Here is a 9,187-nt window from a genome sequence, read left to right as displayed (position 1 = left end):
ACTAACACTAAGGTAACATCAAAGGGTATGGTTGATTAAATACCTTAATTTCAAAGATACAACTTATGATTTTGAAAAAATATGGGCACACCTTAGAAACTCAACAACCTTGAGGGAGCTTAGAAAAAACCCAAAATTATTTTGTAACTTACTCCCTTTGATTTTTTTTTTTTTAATATGCATCAATTTGACCGGCACATTTGCCAAAATGCTACTTTGACCATTAATATCTTTAATTGTGTATTAGTAAAAACTGTAACAAAATTATATTATGAAACTAGACATTATGACAAATCTAGTGATATATTATATAAGAACATTTGTTTATTTTTTAGAGGTAAAAAAATTAAGTCAACCATGATATGTGAATAGTGCAATTGTCAAAGTGATGCATTCAAGAGCGGATCCATAAGAGGGGCTGGTGGAGGCCGCCCATGTGGCCCAAATGTTAGCCCTTATATTTTAAAGGCTGGCACCCACAGTTTCACAACATAAAAGCACTTAGTTTTGTAATAATTTAAGCTTCCAATGCATAGCTTAATGGTTGAAGTATTTCACGGCAAGTTAATACACATTGCTAGTCAGTCTCATGTTCAATTCCTCTTAGCAATTGTTTTTAAAAGAAAATTGCACTAGCTTTATGCAATTTTCTTTTTTATACTCCGTAACTTTTATTATTTTCCCTATTTACTTTTCTTAAAAAATTCTTCTACTATTTATTTTTATTTTCTTGGTACAAATGAACCATAAGAGTAATACAAAATATTAAGGGGGAGGACAGAGGAGGAAATCAAACTTATACCCTACTAGTCGTTGGTAAAATATTTGTGTGCCCCCCTCGACGGCAAGATAAGTAAAATTCGTTGTTGTGTTTGGTTTTTGTGATATTTGTGGTTGTGTTCGGGTTTGTAGCCTCCGTTAACTTTTAGTTGCAACTTTGGAATATTTTATATCATACAAATAATACTCCAAAGCTGCAACTAAAAGTTAACGGAGGTAGTAGCAAAGATACAAGAATTTACAAGTAGTAACAAGGAGTAGTGATAAAGTTTCTACGAGGAAATATTTATGGATAAATAATTTTAATAAGTAAAGTTATCTAGAATTTGTTAGAATTTAAAGATTTTTAAAAAATCAATCGATTAATTTATATATTATTTTAGAATGCAATATGGTTTCTTATTGAGTAACTTAATAATTTTCAAACAACTCTATTGTAAAATGATTGTGATAATAAGGAACAGTAATAAGGAAATACAATTTTAAAGATTAAAGTTATTTAAAATGGATTAAATGCAAAACATGTGAAAGTATTTTTTATTTCTTTGTTATTAGTCTACATAATTGGTGTGATTTACACTTCTTCAAAGCTTGTTTTTGTATTTGTATATTTTTTTTTCGAGTTGCATAATGAATTTTAGTGCTATTTTTATTCTCGAAATTTGTTTTTCCTGAGTAAATATACAATCTAATTTGGGCAAAAGTAATTGTCTTGGCAAAAAACGTAATGTTTCTCAATAATGAGGTGTAAAATGAATTTTCTTTCGCTCTCTCCTTGACCTCCTCTCTCTCTCTCTCCTCCCTTTATCTCTTTTCGGCCCGACTTCTCTCTTTCTCTCTCTTCCCTTGGCCTTGTCTCCTTGTTATTTTTTTTAATAGCTTTGAAAATTATATAGGCCGCATTTACTCCTCTCTCAATCATTCCTTCTTTTTTATTGGTCGAAACTCGTTCTCCCACTCTCATTTTTTTTCTTTCCTAATCCCTCTTGTCCCTGTTCCATCTTTAAAAAGGTTTTGAAAATTATAAGCTGCACTTGTTCTCCCAATCCAAATCCTCCGGCTTCTTTATCTTTCCCGGATTTTCTTTATATTTCTCTTTTTCTTTCGGCCTCCTTCCCCCCTCTTTGTCTCTAGTTCCCTTTATATCTTATCCCTCTATGGCTTCCTCTTTTGACCCTTCTCTCCCTCTTCTAGGCCTCTTTCTCTTACTTTCTTCCTCTTAGGCCCTCTTTCTTTCTCTTTCTCTTTTCTCTTAACTCCTCTCTCATGGCCTTTATTTCTTTCACTTTCTCCTCGACCTCCTATCTCTCGTCCTCCCTTTGTTATCTCCTCGGCCCCCTCTGTCTCATTTTTGTCCCGTGTTCTCTCTCGACCCTTCTATTTCCCAACTCCTTCCCTCTCTCTCTCCCTTTTCTCCCTCCTTCCCTCTCTCGTCCTATCCCTCCCTGCCCTTTTCTCTTCCCCCTCACTTTCTCTTCCCCTCTCCTATCTTCACATGCCCTTTCCTCTTTTAGCCTGCTCTCTCTCTTTTCCAGCCCCCTCTCTCTCGGTCTCATTTTGTCTCCTTGCCCTTCTCTTTCCTAACTCTCTCTCTCTCACGTTATGAGTGTCATTTTGACATTTATTTTCTAGTCATGCTCTTAGATTTTAGGTTAGTTCCTTTAAAATTTACTATCTTTATTTATGTTTTTGATATTTTATGGCTTATTTATCTTTTGTGTGTTTTATTTTATACATTATTGAGGTCATTTTGGAAGGTAAAAAAATGAACAAAATAATAGGATTCAATGTTTTTGCAAAGAAACAACATGGTACATGCAAACTAAAGGAAATGTTACGTATGAATCCAATACGTTCTACCTTAAGATTGAATTCATTTTCTAAATATTATCAATCAGATTGACTCACTATACAAATTATCAAATTAGTATTGAATTTTTATCACATGAAATTGGCAATTAATTGACCATCACTTTCTCCCCTTCCCTCTCTCCTTTCCTTTCTTATCTTATATTTTCAGAATTTATAAAGTTAATCTTTATTTGCATTCCCTAGTTCTCACTCATTCTCTTCTCTGTATCCATCTTTTGTTACATAGTCGTTAGAGCACGCGCGATACGCGTTCCCCCCCCCCCCCCCCCGACGGTAAGATAAGTAAAATTCGTAGTTGTGTTTGGTTGTTGAGATACTCGTGGTTGTGTTTGGGTTTTATAATAATAAGGATACATGAATTTGTAAGTACTAACAAGGAGTAGGGATAAAGTTTCTAGGGGGACATATATATGGAAAACAATGGTTCTAAGTGAACTTATTTAGAATTTGTTATAATTTAAAGATTTTTTTATAAAAATTATACTATTGTTTTAGATATTATTTTAGAACGCATTATGATTTCTTATTGAGTACCCCCCAGTAAAATATGTAAGAATTCTGGTTGTTATCGTGTTTCGTAGTTTGGGATGTTATTAACATTATGATTAGGGGATCTTATTTGTGTGGTAAACACTAACTTGTTTTTAAGTTCTTCATATCTCTTCTTCCTTCATAATATACCCTCTCTCTTATATTTCTTCCTTGTCTTATCTCATTTCCCTTTTCTATTCATCCTTGCTTTCTTTAATCTTCTGGTTCCTTTTTTCTCCTCCTTATCCACTCTTCTTGTATAGTTTGAGCGGTTTAGTAAGCCTCCCCCCTTCTCTCTCTCTCTCTATCTCTCTCTCTCTCTCCGACCCTTCTCTCTTTCTCGACTCATCTCCCTCTTTATCACTCTATCTCTCCCTTCCCCTCTTTCTCTTAAATACTCTATTTCTTTCTCTTTCGACCCTTATTTATCTATTTTTTCTCCTAGCCTCTCAATCTCTCCCTCTCCTCCTGGCTCATCTCTATCTCTTTCTCTTTCTTTATCCCGACCCTTCTTTCTCTCTTTCTCACCCCTCTCTCTATATCCATCTATCTATCTCTCGTCTCACTCCCTCCCTCTTTTCCTCTCTCTCTCTGTCTCTTTCTCTCCTCCCACTCCTTCCCTCTTTTCCTCTCTCTTTCTCTCCTCTTCCCACTCTTTCCCTTTTTCCTCTCTCTTCTCCTCCTCCCACTACCTTGTTCTCTTCCTCTCTTCTCCACCCTCCATCTTTCTTCCATACTCTCTCTTAAAAGCTATCTATTACTATGGTTATATTAACATTTACGTAGTAGCAAAACATTTACTTGTGAATCTAGCACGATTCTACTATAAGGTTGAACATTTTATTCTAAAAGTTATACAAACTAATTAGTTAGCATTTCCATAATTGTCACAAAACCACATTTGTTAACGAATAATATTTATTGAAAGAATTAAAGTTTGTCCAAATCTTATTATCGATTTCTATTCCCTTTTTCTTGGTCAATCTAATTCTCTATTCCTTTAACTTTCATTTTCTTTCATTTATGTTTTATAATTTTGAGCATTTTAGAAAGTTTCTATAAAGTATTTTCATCTCCTTAATTACACTCTAAAAAGTTTTTTCCTCAAACTCTCTCTATGTCTTTCTCGGTCTCTCTCTCCCTCTTATAAAGTTATAATTTTATTAATTTTATACTTTAAAAAGGGTGTGCACCACTGTTACCTTTCTTAAATCCCTCTTTTAAAATTCTACTTTTTAAAAATAAATTAAATATGATAGATTAAATATTTACCCACTCAACCCCTTCTTTCTTTGGTCATTCATCTCTCTCTAATGTATTTTGTTGCAAGTAATTCAAAGTAGGATGAGCCTTTAACAAATTCACTCATTTCCTAGACTATCATAAGATTTTATCTGCATTGAATGTTTATTTAAGCCAAAAGAGCATAAAAAAAACTTGGAATACTACTAACGGCGAATAAGCAAACGTCACTATCTCTAACATTAAACCAAAATATGAAAAATCTAGGCGCACAAACAAAGTTGTAAAACAATGAGTCACTTCTCTAACATAAGACTATATATACTACATTAATAAAACCAATATTACATTTAAGGCTTGAAATATCTGATAAACTGACACAATCAAGTATTTATGTCGAACCATCTCCGCCGCGCTGTGCTATTGCCTCTTGCACTCTTCTTTGCCTAATGGCTCCCAACAAACTGCCAATAAACGCAAAGATTTAAAAATTGAACATGATACGAAGAAATTAGAATAGCAACACGATACGAGCAAAGAATTTTGAATAAAATATTTTTTATCTAAAATTTCAATTAATACTTGCCTCTCACCTCAGCTACGGGATTATGTTGTTGTACAAACAACTAAAGTCTAATAATATCAGTTTGGGATACTAAGGTAGTATTCCTAGAAAAGATATATACAACCGCTCTCTCTCTCTTTCTTTCTCTCTCTCTCTCTCTCTCTCTCCATTGCCAATATTAGCTAAATCATAAAAATACTTGCCTCACACCTTAATGTGGCAAGAAATCAATCATTGGCCAAATTTCAGTAACAAAATATCACATAAGCAATATTAGCTAAATTATAAAAGTACTTTGCAAACATGATCTTTAATTAGTTTAGTTTGGCAATCAAAGATTAAATGTTCATAAATAGTAGTATTACTTAGAAAAGGTCGAATAGTCAAAATCTTTCATAGTCTTAGCATAATTAGTCAAACAACAAGGAGAGTAAATAGAGTATACTCCGTATTAAATTTAGCAAAAACAAGATACAAAGATACATAAGGACATACAGTAGTTCCTCCATTTTTGGGGCTGGAAGACACAAATGTAAAATTTTTGGAAGTTCGAAATTCAAAAGCATTACACACCACTCTCTACCTCAAATCAGGCTATGCTTGTATACGATAAGTGGCAAACAAATACGTTAGTAAAAAATCTAAAGTATACTCAAGTATTTACCATCAAACATGGGGTTAGTCTAAAGGACTCATACCCAATCTGACTCAAAAATCACCGAAATGCACTTTAAAAAGCAATTTGACGTTTAAAATCACTATAAAAGGTAGTATCTAGGAACCTTTATAGTGATACTACTAAAACCTGCACACTTATTTATACTACATCATCAGATGAACACTTTCTCAACCTTACAGCTTTGCAAGCAAGTCAACAATGATTCAGCACTCAATGAAGATAAGCATCTCTAATTACACTTGGCTCTTCCCTATCTTATTAAACAGAATGTTGTTAAGAAGTGATTAAGTAAAGCATAAATCACAGGGTGCCTTACAAGTGAAATGATGAAATAGAACAAGAATTGAAATACATACTGCTTGAATTAAGCGCTCAAAAGGCAGCTTTGCACAATGTGGAAGTTGGTTATTTTCTGGGCCACTGGAATCAAAAGGCAAGGGAGAAGCTAATACTCCAGGTGCTTCAAAGTCAAGATCCTTGTCTTGTACCTCAGTCTCACATTGAGCATTGCTTGCTTGAAAGTTTGTTGGCCAAGCACACATAGCAGGTTTCCCAATTTCCTTTGCTGGAGAAGTTGGTACAATTGGAGGTGAAGGTGAATCAACCGTAATGATTATGGGCTTAGGATGTGGCATTTCTCTTTCCATTTCTGGCAACTTCTGTGGCTTCCTTGTTCGCGGAATTTATGTAGTTTGGTTCATACTTGTAATCTGATTTTATTGTGGATTTTGTTTCAAGTTGAGATGCTGGAATAAGCAGTAGGAAGCTCTCATCAGAACTTAGCATAACTTATGAGTTAATACTTTGAACTTATCTAAACTCTAGGTCAAAACAAAATTAGAAAAAAAAGCATAATACAAGCAATATCAATCTACAAATGTAGATTGTGTTAACTAAGTGTACTCATGGCTAATTTATATATTGCACTAAAATTTCTGTGAATGAAAATGGATGGGAAATTCATATTCCATATAGGATCAGCAGTTTAGCACAACACAAATATCAGTACACGCAGCCACGCAGGCGCGAGCACAGACACACACACATAATCAAGAACTAAAAGTGAATAGCAACTCACTAAATTGTGAAAGGTTTAGATACTAAAGAAAAGGAATTATATGATAAATGACCCCAAAAACTGAGAACAATAATACATTATACAATCAAGCATTATAGACTCACGGAGTTTTTGTCTGCAGTGTCCTCGGGATCCTGCTGCAAGGTTTCTTCAACAATGAATGGGATCGAGAACAGCAAGTTGAGGTCAATCAAGTCATCTACATCTTCTGGCAGTTGATCTAGCGTTGTTGGTTTTGTCATTTTTAGAGTTTAAATAACTGAAATTGGTTCAGATTGTAATTCAGATTTTATCAAAATAGAGAAAAACATGTTTTGTTCCTCGAAGTTTCCATTTTCAAAAATGTAAAGAAAATTCTATCAATCTTTTACAAAAAATATGATGAAAATTAAAATTGCCCATAATTTAACAACAAATGATTAAATGTAGCCTTTTTCTTTTTAACATTCCTTAATTGTGGGTAACTTTTCCAACTTACAAAGTAATTAAGTAACAAATCTAAGTACCCATTCTACGTAAAATCATCATATTCATCAAATGAAATAAAAAATTGACAAAATTACTAAGAATATGAAATAATTAGTAAAGAAAAAATGAAAACAATTAAATGAAAGAACCCATGCATAAATTCGCACGAAAACAAACACCCACCAAAAAAAGAAGAAGCAATTAATCAAACTCTAAGATATCAAAGTAAAATAGAGCAGAATTATACCTTTTCAACGAGAAATTCTCCAGAAAAAGCTAAAACCCAGAAGAATATGATGAAGAACAAGTTTGTTCTGCAAGAAAATTCGAAGAAATTGTAGTAAAAGAAGTAAGAATAAGAGGGAAATGAAGATAAAAAGTGTAGAATATAAATGAGGAATTACAGTTTGTTAATTGCTATTATTAAAAGGTAATGACGCTTTAGCTAAATTTGTTTCTCTTTTATAAGCTTGACTTAAAATGGTTGGAGTTTAGAACGAACAAATTTGACGAGTATTAGACTATGATCAACGTATGACCGTCACTATGTGAGTTTACGTACAATAAATCCAAATATTCCTATTAAAACTGCAGAAATTTACTCAAATATCCAAAATACATCCAAACCCCTATTAAAATGCCAGAATCTTAGTATACATAAAAATATTCCTATAAAACTGCAGGAATTTTCTTAATTATACAAAATACATCAAATATATGCATATTCAAGTATCAAATCTCAGTCATTCGACCAATATACTATGTTCAGTAACTTAAGAAACAACATTAAGCACTTGTTTAGCTATTGTTAGCTCGAATCTCAGTTATTCTTCCATATCTCAGTATATAAAGCAGCAAAATCAAAGAATAAATTCAAAATAAATACAAATCGAATTAAATCTTTTATTCCAACAGATCTCTACAAAATTGAACATCTAAACCCTAAAAACTAGAAAAAAATTTAAAGAAAACACATAAACCTGAGCATCTTTGTAAGCACTCAAAGTATCTTCAACAGCAGTTTTCTTTTCATCGGCAGATTTAAACTAAGCCAGTTGTCTCCTCTTTTTTCCTTTCTCAAGTCAAAATCAAAAGAGTGAAATCACCACTCCTTCATCAAGAAATAGTTCAATTTTTCAATCGAGATTCAGAAAATTAATTAAGAAGAATTACCTTCGATTTTTCAATTGAAAATCAGACTATTAATTAAGAAGAATTACCAAAAAAAACATAGCACAAAAATGGATTAGTGGACTTCTATAAAATTAAAGCTATACCCTAGATTGTCAAATTGATATTAGATGCTTATAAAAAGGATAAAGATCTTACCCCAAAGAATAACCGAAGCCCCATCATTGAATGGATGATCGGTGATTGCTGAAGGTGTCGAAGGTTTTTCTCTCTAGGTTTCTGAGAGATCGAAGGATTTTAGGCTCTGACTCTAAAGAAATACTCTGACCCTTAAAAAATAAATAGAACAAATAAACCCTTAAAAAAATTGAAAAACAATCGAACAAATAAACCCAAAACATCGAAAACAAATCGATCAAATAAACCCCATCAAAAACGAAATGATTTCACACAAATACACCCACAAAGATTCAACCTAAAAAATTCGAAAACATATCGAACATATATGCAAAAAATCCATGACAATCGAACAAGTAAAGCCAAAAAATTTGAAACTAAATCGAGAAAGAAAAACGAGATCGAACCTGATGAATGTGACGATCGGAAAATCGTCTTCCACAACCTCAGACTCGAAGAATTCGAAGCACTATCGTCGAAAAGGATGATCGGTGGTCTTGAGTTGCTGAACTTTTCTCTCTTTAGGTTTCTCTCTCCTTGTTTCCCCTAAAGAAATGCTCTACCCTTTCATTCTGAGATGAAAATAGAGAGAGGGAAGTCGGTGAGAAGCAGGGGGCCACTCTCAATTACAGCTGTCAGCCTGTCACACATAATGCAATTGGCT

Source organism: Chenopodium album, chromosome 18 (assembly GCF_948465745.1).
Source record: "Chenopodium album chromosome 18, dcCheAlbu1.1, whole genome shotgun sequence".
Classification (NCBI taxonomy): Eukaryota; Viridiplantae; Streptophyta; class Magnoliopsida; order Caryophyllales; family Amaranthaceae; genus Chenopodium; species Chenopodium album.
Note: the sequence above shows the minus strand (reverse complement) of the source record.